Here is a 14,557-nt window from a genome sequence, read left to right on the forward strand (position 1 = left end):
TTCCTGCACCTCCTGCACAGCCCAGCTTCGATTTGCACTTATGCATATGCCCCGACGTTCAAGATTCAGTGGACGAGAGAGAGTCATCGCGGCTTGTAATAAATGTCGAACGTTCAGAACACAACAGTGTCCGTTAACAACAGTGTCCCTCGCCATTTCTTCTTTTTTTTTTGCCGCTTCTTTCTTTCTTTTACATTCCTCAGGGCATCCTTTCACCGCATACCTCTTGATTTTAGTCGTGATAACCGAGGACTTTTGCTAAGATGCATGCATGCGCGTGTCTTCACGGCGGTGCAACAGCGTCCGCCGACCGAAAGCGAGCTCCGACCCGGTCATCTGCTTGGATTGCGCGGCCGCCGACGCTCATCCGTCATCGCTCGCCCGGCGTTTCGAGCGTCGAGAGGGACGCCGTTAACGGTTCCCGAGCGTTTGCAAATCCCGCCGCGTCGTGCCTGTACTAGTATATACACACCTTAGCATTCGCCTAGTGTACGTGCTCGCGCACGCACTTACCATCAAGGCCCGAATCTTCCTTTTTCACTCTTCTCGCACGTCTGGCCTTCCGACGGCCGAGTGCATTACAGCACGCAGGCGCGCAAAGAAAAAGAAAACTTGCTTAACAAGCGGTGGCGGGATGGACGGCCGCGCGCGCACAAGCATGCAGGCAACATCTGGACCTTGTTATATAATTCCGTTCAGCGCCTCGTATCAGTGGTGCATTTAACGCAAGAAAGAAATATCAATTGATGAATTATAGTTAGCTTCAATGATCGAAACGTAGCCGCTATAGCTGCGGTCGGGAGTCGGACCGTCGACCTCGTGCTCGGCTGCGGAACGCCATAGTGCGCCACCGCCGCGGCTGGTAAGAACGAGAGATTGCGCTCGTATCAACCACAGTCAAATCTAATTGCTCTCTGTTATTGCCAAGTGCAGCTAAACTCCCCGAGGTTTCTCGTGGTTGAGCGTCTGCGTATGAGAGCCAGCTGCCCTGTATATGGATATTCGCAGCAGGCGATATAAGTTTCCCTTTACCCCACAGACACGTATACGATGCGAAAAACTTTCACGAAAAGGTGGATCTTCCGGCATACACATTCCAAAGAAATTAACGATCCGCCGAATTGCACACCGAACGCTATAAAAGCCTGTTCAACTTCCCGTCCCCGTACTTCTTAACTAAGAATCGCGTAAGCCTGTTGCCCAGTTACTGGAGGGAAACCGGACAGTAATATTAAGTTGTATTATAGTATGCGTATAGGTTACTCGTGCAATAGCAAAACAGCCATTCTCAGCGCCAGAGCGAGCTTAATGAGCCAGCAAAGGCGTCATATGGAAAGGACGATGGCGACACCACCGCGAAGTTCCTGCACGGGCTCATAGTGACATGGCGGATTTTGGAAGCGTCTACTCGAGTTTGTTTCGTTTTTTCAGTGATAAATAAAGATTGCATTGCATTCTGGATGAATCAAGCCTTGTCCGCGCAAGTTCTCGCCTGCCTTTCTAACTGCACCTCGGTATAAGGCCGAACAAAAGCGCACCAAGCGTCTCAATCGCTCGCTTGCCCGCGAGGAGTTGATAACTCGAAGGGCCGCTCAGTGCCGTTCAATTGGACATAAATGTTTTTTTTAATATACGCTCACTTTACAGCCTCGTGGCGTGGCGCCACCTTCTCGCCATTGGCTCCACCGTCACGTGCCCAACGACGCACGCACTAGGCCCCGCCTTCAGTCAGCCAGATGGCTGCGACGTGACGTGTGCAGTGACGCACGCAGAACGCACAACTTCAGTCAGGCATAACCGTGGCGTGGGGGAAGCATGCTCATCCCGTACCCCGGAGGTCCGGGTTCGATTCCCACCCAGACCGAAATGTACCAAATTTTATTTTCAAAACCATTAATTTACTTCACTTACAGGGACATCCCTGGGAAAGTTGACGTCATTCCGAGCATTTTTTGACGTCTTCTTGCATTTTGCGCTGTAGGTCATTTTTGGTACCATCATTCAGTCACGCCGCCGACTATAACGCCGGAGTTTCGCGTAATGGAGCATGTAATGCTCTCGCATTAAAGGAGAGAGAAAATCAGGGAAATTAGACAGCGCAAACACCGGCTGGATACGCTTTGCTGGGAAAACGGACGTTTTTCTCTCTCTCCTTCTATTAAGCGCTATAGATGAGGCTATAGTGCCAAGTATATACCTCATTAAGGAGCATTTTGAGAATTTATCCCAGAATAAATATTCATATTGTTTTTCTAGCTAATCTAGTGCGCGTTTAAGTAAGGGTACGTTCAATGCAGAGTTAACAACAAGATCGGTGAAAGCCGAGTTTTAATGGTGTTTCCTCTGCGTATACTGTGCAAATAGTGCGTCATGTGTGCGCGCGTTTCCCTACGGGAGACACACTGGAATTCCTTTAATTAGAGTACTGGTCAACTCCCCTTAATTCGAGCATTGCGGGAGCGCAACGTTTCGTCGAGTTAACCGAAAGTTCGAATTAACAAATGATGGCAAAATGAACAAATTCAAATCATTATTGCTCGAAGTAGTCTGCCGTCGTCGGCAGACCACTTCAATGCACTAGTGCAATAACTATGCATGCAATCATCACTCAGTGGCCCACAAACGTCAACAATGTCGTCGGCACTGACAAAATTTTCAAAGGAGACATCGCCCAGGGCACAGAGCAAGACCGTTAGATGTCAACATTACTGCAGTACATGTTGCCGCTGTCGTCACCTGGCGAAGCGTGTAGCGGCCTCTGTAGAATTTCTTTTGTTTTCAATCTTCCAGTGAACACTACACGCATGATTGGACGCTGGTGGCAGTCGAAATAATTGAGGCGGCATGCTTTCGCGTCCGAATTATAAACCAGTTTTCTTTCTGTATATCAATACATGGTTTCTAACCGAAACTTTTGATCTAGTGCGTTCGAATTAAGCGAAATATCGAATTAACCGAGTCAAATTTGCGAGAGTTGAGTGTGTTATGTATTTATAGACGTTAACATATTTATATCACATCACTGCTAAAAAACATGCTTTGCGGAGTTTCGTATACGTGGTCCAACGCTGCACAAACCGAAACGGTATACAGAGACGGAACTCTGCATGCAGGGTATGCGGACAAGCGCGCCAAACCCTCCACGCTCCCGTCTTTCACGGCACTGCACTAAACTGTTGCGACGGTGCTATACTTCCACCGCACCGCTGGGGAATTCGGTCTCGCCCACGCCAAATTGCGCAACTGGCGACTTCCATTATGTATGTCAGTGCTGTTGTGCATCTTGTTGCTAATCGCCAGGTCATGCCCAAAGGTCGACCGCGGGAAGCTACAAGGCCCATCGAGGTTTCGCAAATGAACGTTCCGAGTCGTCGTCCACGCAGCAGGGGATAAAAGAAAAAAAAAAGAAAATGACCTCGCCTCCACGCGAACTCTGCGCCACAACTGCCCCCATGTTTTGGCGCTAAAAAACTGCACAGACGCGTTCTTTCTATGGCGCAGATTCGAAGGAGCGTGCGACAGACACCACACACACGCAAACTTCGATAGCAGAAAGCGAGGACATCTGCGAAGTGCGAAGGGGCGAGGAGAAAAGGAGCGGATAGAACGGTCGATTAAGTGGAGCGCTGCCGTTTATCGCTCCCTGCAGGCAGACCATACACGATAACGGACGTTTCGCAATATCCCAAATAGAAATGACGCACGCCAAAGGTGACTGAACCGTATACATTATATATGTAACGGCCTTGGGCTCAGCCGCACGCTACTGTTTGAGAAGCACCGCAGCTGTATTCTGAATAAAAGGAACAGAAATGCGATTGGGCGAGAGATATGTAGTAGTAGTAGTAGTAGTAGTAGTAGTAGTAGTAGTAGTAGTAGTAGTAGTAGTAGTAGTAGTAGTAGTGGTGGTGGTAGTAGTAGTAGTAGTATAGTATATTTATTTCTTGCATACGTATACAATAAAACGGACAAAAGCAAGAGACGCTTCATACGCCTGACAAAGGCTTCTGCATCTGTGGTTCGCAACAGATACACATGTCTTGCACAAAAAATTCACGCAGAAACTCCTCTGCCAAAGTATGCGTAGGCATTCTGCCAGTTGCTTATCTCCACTCAGCCCGGTGTCATTATCAATGTTATGGAACTTGATCCGACCAGTATACAAGCCCTTATCAAACCTTATCGGTCGTTCCCTTACCATGCTCGATATCTTCGATAGCGAACATGATAGGGCAGGTTTAATTAAAATAGAGTTCATTACGGCACTCGAAACCACGACCACTGAGGTGAATATAATTATACACATTTAATTAATATTCGGGTAATTAAGGCACTCGAGCCCTCGACCTTCGATGGGAGCTGAACCCACGACCTTTAGTGTTAATTAAGGTGAAATGGGGTTAACTTAGCAAAGCTGTTGCAAAGCGCCCCTACATTTGCTGAGTGGGGTATGCAATGCTTTATTGGTGGTTCGGATGCTTGTTTTGAGCTTGTCCTTTATTCAAAAGCATCCTGTTCTGTGTGTTGTACGGGCGATTGCAACGAATATCCGCACTGTTCGCATCACTTTGCTGACCGCTTGTAGCCTTGCCTTGCGTATACGTATGAGCCATTACTCAAAAGGCCCCTCACAAGGTGCGGCCATATTGAGCTGACAAGCGGAGAGCATACATTGCGTGATAACGATCGTGTCTGCAAAGTATTGCATCGCTATACGCGCCGCGGAAAGATCTGAAATTTGAAACCGAACGCTGTTTTCCCTTCTCCTCGCCGCCGGCGTGCTCCAAAGAGGAGGATGACGTACACGTGTTAGTGCTCCTACGTACACGTGTTTGCATTGTGACGTCGCTCGTGGTGACACGTGACTTCGAGAATTATTCCAGGCAACATATGTTATTTGTGTAATACGTCGCTTGAACAGACGAATTAAAGCTTAGAGAAACAATAAAATACATAAGCCGAATGTCTGCATGTTCTCGTTTTACTTCGCACCGCAGCAAGAGATGTACTTCCGTTTCGTCTGCTTGTCGCCACGTCGTGCAGTCGCGCGCGCAGATACCGAAACTATGTCATATTCTACCGTTCCAGCGCGGGATCATGCTCTATGAACCGCTTGCGTCTGCCTCAGTATTCGTGTAGCACTGACTTATACCGCCAGTCAGGTGTCCTCGTGCACAGCGCGCAAAATCGTGCACTGCGCGAAACGAGACAAATCGCAACAGCTCGCGCGCGACGCCGTCAGCGGAAGTGCGCCGCCCCGCAAGAAAGCGAGAAAAGAAAACGAAGGCGGCACCTGTGACGTATGCGTCACGCGGTCCTCGAGGTCCGGCATGGGAGAACGCAGGGAAGACATTTCGTTTGCGGAGGCTGGACGAGGCGAGTGGAGAGAGGGTCTCGCTTGGCAGTGGAGCTCGCCTCCTGAAATCGTGGGTTCGCGGCACTGAAATATTTCAATCTCGGCTATTAATGAGCCGATTTGAATTTTTTTTTTGCCGCACAGGGCACGCAACAATTTCCAGCGTATAACCAAAGTTTACTGTGGGCCCTGGTGAGGGGAACTTTAAGGGGCTATGAGCCATTCATTGTCTTACGTGACGGACAAATATATCTTTGGGTAGGCATAGAAATGCTTACACATTTAAAAGCATTTGATGCATCAGAACATCATGAGCGATAACAAAGTTATGCTTCGCACTTACGTAAGCAGCAAATGACAGACACTTTCCGCACTGTAGTAAAGAACAGTAGGCCGATAAACCCGTTTCAGCGTTCATTGAACAGTAGGTCAATAAACACTTTTCATACAGTAGGTCAATTTGAGAAAACAAATATTGCGTTTTACTAGCTTAGATTCATAGCACCATGACAATGAACTGAATGTCATGAAAAAGCAGGTTTGCCTAAAATGATTTTAGAAATAGTGAGCGTAAGCGCGAGTGCGGTATGCCTTTTTGCGTACTTAATCGCACGTAAGCAAGCCAAAATAGTCCAAGCTCCGTTATTCGTGAACTCCCTAATAATAAACAGCTTTAGAAATTGGGGATCTGACAAGACGTAAAAAAATTTTCGAGGACGCTTAAGATTCGCCTTTAAGAGCAGAACGCGATATCATTCAAATATCCCCGCGTGCTTCTCAAGCTTCCCGACAACTTCAGCTTATGTAACCGTGATGTTTACCGGGAAATGCTAGCGGCGAACGCTATATCTCATATCTTCAATCAAATGCCTTTTTTTCCTCCTGCAAGCATGGATTCCGGAAAAGATATTCCTGCGAAACACAGCTTCGGTTATTTACTCATCGCATCTCAGCAGCTCTAGACCGAGGCTCTCTTCTTCATGGTATTTTTCTTGACTTTTCTAAGGCTTTTGGTAAAGTACCTCATCAACTACTACTACGAAAAAACAGCTCCTTGAATAATGACCCGAACATCCTCAATTGGATCGAATGCTTCTTATCTAACCGCAGTCAATATGCTATAGCTAATAATTACGCTTCCTCTCCTTGTTGTGTTTAATCTGGCTTACCTCAAGGTGCCGTTTTATGTTCACTACTATTCCTGATCTATCGAAATTATCTTCCAGATTACATTAACTCTACTGTAAATCTATTCGCAGATGAGTGCGTTATCTGTCGCGAAATAAATAACCCTAATGATGCACTTGTACTTCAATCTGACCTAAACAAAGTTTCTCAATGGAGCAGTAAATGATTAATGACCCTTAACATCAGTAACTGCGAGTACAACCTGTTTTCGCGAAGCACTAATACCTCGATGTCTTCAGAATACAGAATTAATGGCATCAGACTGGAGGGCATGTCTGCGCACAAATACCTCGGTGTTTACATATCTGATGACTTGTCATGGCATACATTGACTATATACATATCAGTAATGCAAATCGCACTCTCGGTTACTTCCGACGCAATATTTTAAAAGCTCCACAGCGCCCAAAAATTAATGCTTTAGCAAACTTTCGGTCGTCCGAAACTCGAATAAGCGTGTGCAGTTTGGGATCCGGCTCACCGCACTCTGATTCAATCCGTAGAATCCCTTCAGAATCGATCAGCCCGTTTTACTGCGTCGAACTATTCGCGTACCGCCAGTGCCTCGCAGATGAAGTCGTCGCTTAGTCTTCATAAGCTTCAAACTCGGCGCAACGCCTCGAGTCTTTGTTTATTCCACAAAGCGTTCCATCACCACTCACTAAAGCAGCCACTCATTTCGCAGTCAGTGTACGTATAATCCCGTATCGATCACAGCGGTAGCGTAGCTACATGTACCTCGTTGTCGTACTGACATGTTCCTGCATTCTTTTATGGTGTAAGAACCTCTTACCAGAGGAGCCACCTTCCTCTTCTATCCCCACATTAGCCGATGCATCATCATTCAAGACCGCTGTAACCGATCACCTTTTGAAATGAATAGAATAGAATTTACTGTTTTTCTGCCTCTTTATCTTATTATTTTCCTGAAAGGCTTGAATGTTTTTGATTGTTTGTAAACAATGTACCCACCCCCTCTGTAATGCCCATTGGGCCTTTAGGTTATGATAATAAATGATAATATATGCACGAAGGCGAGCTTTCTTGTAGAAACGCGAGCTTTGCGTGCGCTGATCCCGGAGATAGTGCACAGCCGCGCCAAAAAATTACATCATCTTCAGGTTTCTGTTGTTGTTTTGTACCTTTAATATCTCAGTCCGCGAAGACTTAACGTAAAAAGCATGCATGCATGGTGGTTTTTTTGTTGCACGACATTTGTTTGTAGGCTGCCATTCTCAAAATTCCGAGGAATAACTTTGTAGAGAATGTAAGACAAGGTATATGAGCAACTTTAGTGATCGAATGGTGTGGCAATATAACCCGCATATACCGCATGTCGTATAACAAGGCGTGGCATATGCATACGCCTAAATATATGCAACAATTTGCACTCACAGCAGACCAATGCCGGCTACGACGCCGACACCGGATTTTCGGAGACACGGAGCCCTTAATGCTGTCGCATTAAAATGTATGTGCTTGTTGTACGGAAGGAGAAAATGGGGAGAAGGGGATTATGCCCATGCAGAGTCTTCTTTTTTTGTCTTTTTTTGCGTATGCGCATTATGCCGAAGTCTATTTACCGTGCGTAAGCCGCGCTTGCTCCATCTATTTCTAAAACACAATAATAAATGGATGCATATACAGCGTGAGACTAAAGGGTTTCAAAAATACCGTAAGCGATACTGCGCACCCGCAGAATTTAAACTTCGCCTGGGTTATTGATTTGTCAGCACGGCGGATACGCTAACTTTGGGTCCTCTATTTCTAAAGCTCCCTAATGAGCAATCGATCGGCTTCCCGAGACCGCAGCGAAGCAAGCGCGCGGCGCAGGTATACAGGTTACATTCGCGAACAAAAGTAAAAGGAGCACGCTGCGCTTTTCTCGCACGCGCGCTCACGCGTGCGCGTGACCGATTAAACGACGTTGTCGCGCGCGAACACGTGACAGCACCGCCCAACTTCTGCGATTCTAAGATGGAGTCACAAAACCCGCCGTGGTTGCTCAGTGGCTATGGTGTTGGGCTGCTGAGCACGAGGTCGCGGGATCGAATGCCGGCCACGGCGGCCGCATTTCGATGGGGGCGAAATGCGAAAACACCCGTGTACTTAGATTTAGGTGCACGTTAAAGAACCCCAGGTGGTCGAAATTTCCGGAGTCTCCCACTACGGCGTGCCTCATAATCAGAAAGTGGTTTTGGCACGTAAAACCCCATAATTTAAAGATGAAGTCGCAAACACGGCAGTGCGCTGCCTTCGCTGCTGCTGTATATACTGGTATACAGCGCGCGTTTTATAGTGTATACTCCCCATATCCGCCTGCAGCACGAATCAATGGGTGCCTCCACGCACCGTCGATCAAACGGCCCGCCGCTGCCAATGAATGGCCGGCTCTCTCGGCCGCTTATCAGTCTCGCACGTGACTCGATCCCCCGTTATCTACGCGCTCCCTCTTCGCTCTCGCCTGCGCGGAGTTAGTCCCGCTGATTGACTGCGCGAACCCCGCCCGCTTAGTGCAGCGCCGAGACAAGCCGCGCGCAACGTGTAACGCACGCACGCACGCACGCACACGCGCAAGCACGACATACACCATACACGTACGCTATGAAGAGCAGATAGTGGGTATGAGTGAGCGGTGGCATACGGAGCGCACGGATTCTCGGCGTGCATTTCCGGGTGAGGAGAATGTGTACAACTCTCGCGTACTACATTACCAGGAGAGAGAGAGTGCGTGCGTGTGTGCTTGCAAAGTTGGTTCTTTATTCTACATGTGCTCGCCGGCAAAACAGACGGGCGACAATCTGGGCAAACACAGGCACGCCCGTGAGAGAGCTCTCCGAGAGGGGCTTGCGGGAAGAAGCGAGCCAGCAGGAACAACGCGCAGAAAGAAATGGGAGGAGGGGAGGGGGGAGGAACCTACAAACTGGTCTTTCTTTTCCTATCTGAGCTTGGCTGGCACGCCGGCCTACTATTGCGTAGGCGGCAGAGTATATAAGCGCGTGCGTTCGTGCGTGTGTGGACGCGTGAGAGAATGCAAGACGGGCCCATGTAGCGGAATTCCATTCAAGGCGGAAGCGCAGCTGGCATTTATCTGGTATATACTGCGCGCGCCCTTTAACCCGTGGAGCCTCATCGCTCCGTGACTCCTGCATAAGCGATGGGCCACAGTCACTTGTCACCGCAGCAAATCGCTCCCTCTTGTTGAAGTCTTATCCAGCATATAAAGCATACAGAACATTGTAAGTTGCGCAAACGAGCGTGAACGAACAAACGAGCGTTTCTAAAGTGAGGGCTGCGACAGCACGCTTGACGGCGCTATATGACATTTGCTAACCTTGTACTTATTATTATAATTTTATTATTTCCCTCCATTGCTCATACTGATTACAGTATAAAACTATACGGCCGCGACCTTGCTGTGCGGCTTGTGACTAGAAGTGGCGCTCACGAACGCTTACTCCAATCGTGTACGGGAATGGCCGAGAGCCCGATGTGCGACTCCTGCTGTATGTGCGGGGAAACCATCGAGCACCAATTGTGTATCTGTCCTCGCTACGACGTACAACGCCTTTCTCTTCAAACAACTTTAAACCGACTGGACTCGAGACAAAGATACTCTGAGTCAAAGATACTCGGACCGTGGCCACATCCACCACTGGCACAAAGAACGATTCGTGCACCGTAGTATACCTACCGTATACCTGAAGTGCACCGGTTCGAGAGACCGCTTACAGTGCCCCTGTGCATCCTCCCATGCACGCGCACTCAGTCATCACTCTCTTCCTCTTTCTATTCCACCTTTCGCTTACCCCCAGTGTAGGGTAGCAAACCGGACGCTCGTCTGGTTGACCTCCCTGCCTTTCATCTCCTTCCTTTCCCTCTCTCTCCATTTGCGTGGAAGTTTCTTTCAATGTTATTAGAAGAAACTTCAAACACCGCCACACGCGTCAGTACACTTACTGTCTGTTTGCAAGCTATATATATATATATATACCGGCAACACCGCAGATGGCAGGGAAGGGGAGGTCAGCAGATTCCTTGGCACCACAGTGACCTGTCCGGCCAGGTGCTTTCAGGGGAAATCACTCTGCGGACGCGCACTATATGTGGAAGGAAAGAGCCAATGCCGGCTCTGCAGGAGTATATTTATAGCCTTAGAGCAATACAATCTTGCTGTTCGATCAAATGCCCTCTACGCGGCCATCACGAAACCTACTGCGTCCTTTGATGGGTTCGTGCGTATTGTGCCGAACTTGAAGCACGCTATATCAGTACAAGCGGCGTAAGACGCTATATACAGATTGCAGGTGCGAGCGACACTTACATATACAAAGCCCAACTCAACGGCCCCAAATTTCTGACGGGTGTGTCAACATCACGTCACATGTATACGTACTGTGCATCCAACAGTGTCTACAGTAAGAAGATCGATTCGCTCACGCGAAGAAGGTAGCATCTAAAAGTACATTCTGCTATAACGTATAGCGGGTCATAGCTTGACGCTTTGCTTCGTCGTCGCGTTTCGTCTGTCTCGGTGCTGTGTGCCATGCCGTGGGACGTTTCCTTCGCGATTGCTCGCGCATTGTAGCTTATAATATGACGCGAAATGTTTGCTTCTCAAAGAGGTCACTGTGCCTTTACTCCGTCCAGTGTCTATCAGTTTGGAGCGTTTATTCCTTTCTTCAATTTTTTTATCTCTTTACTTTGTTGAACAAAAGAGTAAATGCACGACTTTATACACGCACAGACAACGCATGCGATGTACCGGCGTGCTTCCTCCTTCAAAAAGCCACCTCGCACGACTCGATAGGGTGCGGCGTACATCCCGATGCACTGACCCCCTGCCCCCCCCCCCTCCCCCTTCTGTACGCGAGGCAGAGACGCGAACCCTGCAGGCGACGCTGGGGACCGATTCTCGCCGGTCCGGCAAGTTCTTTCCTCCGGCCACATGCATGCCCCACGGCGCAGCGTTGACGTCGACCTTTCTCCCGCCCCCCTTTTTTTTATCTGATGCGCTCGTCTGCTCCAAATTCGAAACCCGCGTGCACTCGTCCGCACAAGGCGGGACGCGCGTTCAAAAGCACGCGCAGCCTTTAAGTGGCACGGAAAAGACCGAAGACAGAAACGCCGGCGAAGCGCACAAAGGTGAGTTCGAAGTGAAGCTTCCTTCGTCCTTCGAGTACAGGCGCCTCCGGAAGATGGATTGGCGGGACGCGAAGCCAGCCTTCAATGGATGCCCGCGATGAGATCGTAGTCGTCGGTAGATGCAGACGATCCGAAATACGTACGCAGTATACTAAGAATAGTTGTACCTGAAGAGATAAGCTTTGGTATTAATGAATGGATTAACTAAATTCTTAATTCGGATGGATGGATGGATGGATGGATGGATGGATGGATGGATGGATGGATGGATGGATGGATGGATGGATGGATGGATGGATGGATGGATGGATGGATGGATGGATGGATGGCATCAAATTCTTCGTCCGGTAGTTTGGCCCATTCTGATGGCGACAACTTGGGAGTTGTGGAAAAGACACTTATTACAAAAAATGTCCCCGACAAGCGACAAATGTTGGGTCCGGCGTGCACGCGCGAGTTGTAAGGTGGTATTCTAACCTCGGATTTAATTTCGTGGCTCAAAGAAGAAACTCCTCAGAAGTTAGGTAATCTGAAACACATGAATGCGATGCCGTTCAACATATGCCCAATTTTTACCCTACCTTCTAATCGACGCAGCACATTATCAGGTGAGAGACAGAGGGCCGTAACCGCTTTCTTTCCTTTTTTTCTTTTTTAATCTCAGTGCCATTCGGTAGAGCTAGCCGGTAAAGTATCTATGAAACGACACCCGGTCATTTTGCCTCATTACGAAACAACAGATAACCATTTAAACCTCTGTTATATATAAAGGGTTATTCGAGATATACAGATTCAGCAATGCGTCCCCTAGCAAAAGATAAACGAAAACAAACAAATAACACACACAACAGATATTTCGATAAACACATTTGCATCAAGAAATACAGCAGACCACGAATATATGCCTTATATGCCGTATATGGTTGACAGATAACCCTTTAAACCTCTTTTATATATAAAGGGTTATTCAAGATGTACAGATTCAGCAATGCGTCCCCTAGCAAAACATAAACGAAAACGAACAAATAAAACACACAACAGATATTCCGATAAACACATTTGTGTCAAGAAATACAGGAGACCACGGATATATGCCTTATATGCCGTATATGGTTGACAGGTAATTGTGGTTGAGTTGAATGAACAAACGGAAGACGAGCACAAGATGCAAATACCAAAGGGCCAGCACGAGCCGCACGAATACATTCAACAAGTCTTTTAACCGGCCTGAGCTATATAGCTTCGCAGCGCCCCATAGTCTACGCGTGTAACTTCCTCGAATGTGACGCTGCCCGAAGTTCGTGCATGAGCCACAGGTGGACCAGAGCAGCGTTTTATCTCTAGCGGTTCGGTCCGCGCCGGACGCGGCGGGAAATCGTCCCCTCAGCGTTACCGCCATCGTCAGAACACTGAATCCATTACTACGCCAATGAGATCATACGATGTCTCTATCGACGGCCAAAGCATACCTTATGTCAGGACGCACCGATTCTTAGGCGTAATAATTGATCGTGACCTCTGCTGGAGTCCTCATGTGGCTTACCTAAAGAAGCGCCTGACAGATATCTCTAATGTGTTTAAGCTTCTTGGAGGAAATGTCTGGGGTACTTCAGTACATGCAATGATGCAGCTGTACAGGACGCTCTTTCTTGGGTACTTGCGATACAGCTTGCCTGTGCTGACCAACACCTGCAGAAGTAATATCCGCACACTCGAAAGCGTCCAGGCCCAGGCACTTAGAGTGTGTCTTGGATTGCCGCGGTGTTCGTCAACGGCTGAAACAATTGCCATTGCACACGATTTCCCAGCCAAGACCCATATAGTCATGGAAGCGCTCAGAGCACACGTAAGACACCTTGCTCGAGCCCCTGCCCATCATCTAGCCTCACTGCCAGAGGATCGACCACGTGCTTCCTTTTGCGAAACAGTCCTGCCTTATCGTGCATACCTTCCATCAGGTTATACAGCTCCAGCGAAAGTTCCGTTTCCACCATGGTGCTTGGCTAGAGCAAATGTTCGACTAATGGTACCAGGAATACGAACAAAGGCCCAACTCTCGTCTCCAGCACTCAAGCAGCTTTCACTGCTCTTGCTGTATGAGACTTACAACGAGCATCATCATCTTTATACTGACGCTTCCACCACGGCGAATGGGTCTGCAGGATCGGTGATCTTTCCTGCAAAACCTTCCACAATTAAGATTCGACTATCTCACCAGACTACATCGACTGCCGCGGAGCTTGCTGCTATTCGTTGTGCACTTCGTGTAATTTCTGAAGAACTACCCAGGAAATGGAGCGTGTTCACTGACTCCAAGGCTGCTCTTCATTGTTTGGTTTCTGCCCTACGCCGAGGACCCCACGAACAACTAGTTATGGAAATCAGACTGCTGCTTCGCCACCTCGTCGAGCAAGGACACGACATCACGTTGCAGTGGATTCCAAGCCACTGTGGCATAATGGGCAATGAACTTGCCGACGCAGTAGCACGATCTGCACACGAGGAGGGCTTACAAGACTCCATTCCATTCTCAAGAACAGACGCTGCAAAGAAAATTCGTGTGCTTGCAAATGAAGCCATAAAAACTTTATGGAACACACCCAGCCTAAAGCATACACGTCTACACCGACTGGACCCATCCCTTCGACTTCGACCCCCGCCTAGACTCTCTCGACTCGAAACAGCAGTACTTTGCCGACTGTGGCTTGGTGTCGCCTATACAAGATCCTTCGCCTTCCGAGTCGGTATGGATGACAGCGCGGCTTGCAGACACTGCGGCGGCGAAGAGACTATCGAACACGTGCTTTGCCACTGTCCTCGATACAGCGCGCACCGGCTGTCACTAGCGACCGCGTTGGCGCGCCTTGA

This window comes from Dermacentor albipictus, chromosome 5, assembly GCF_038994185.2.
Source record: "Dermacentor albipictus isolate Rhodes 1998 colony chromosome 5, USDA_Dalb.pri_finalv2, whole genome shotgun sequence".
NCBI classification, from domain to species: domain Eukaryota; kingdom Metazoa; phylum Arthropoda; class Arachnida; order Ixodida; family Ixodidae; genus Dermacentor; species Dermacentor albipictus.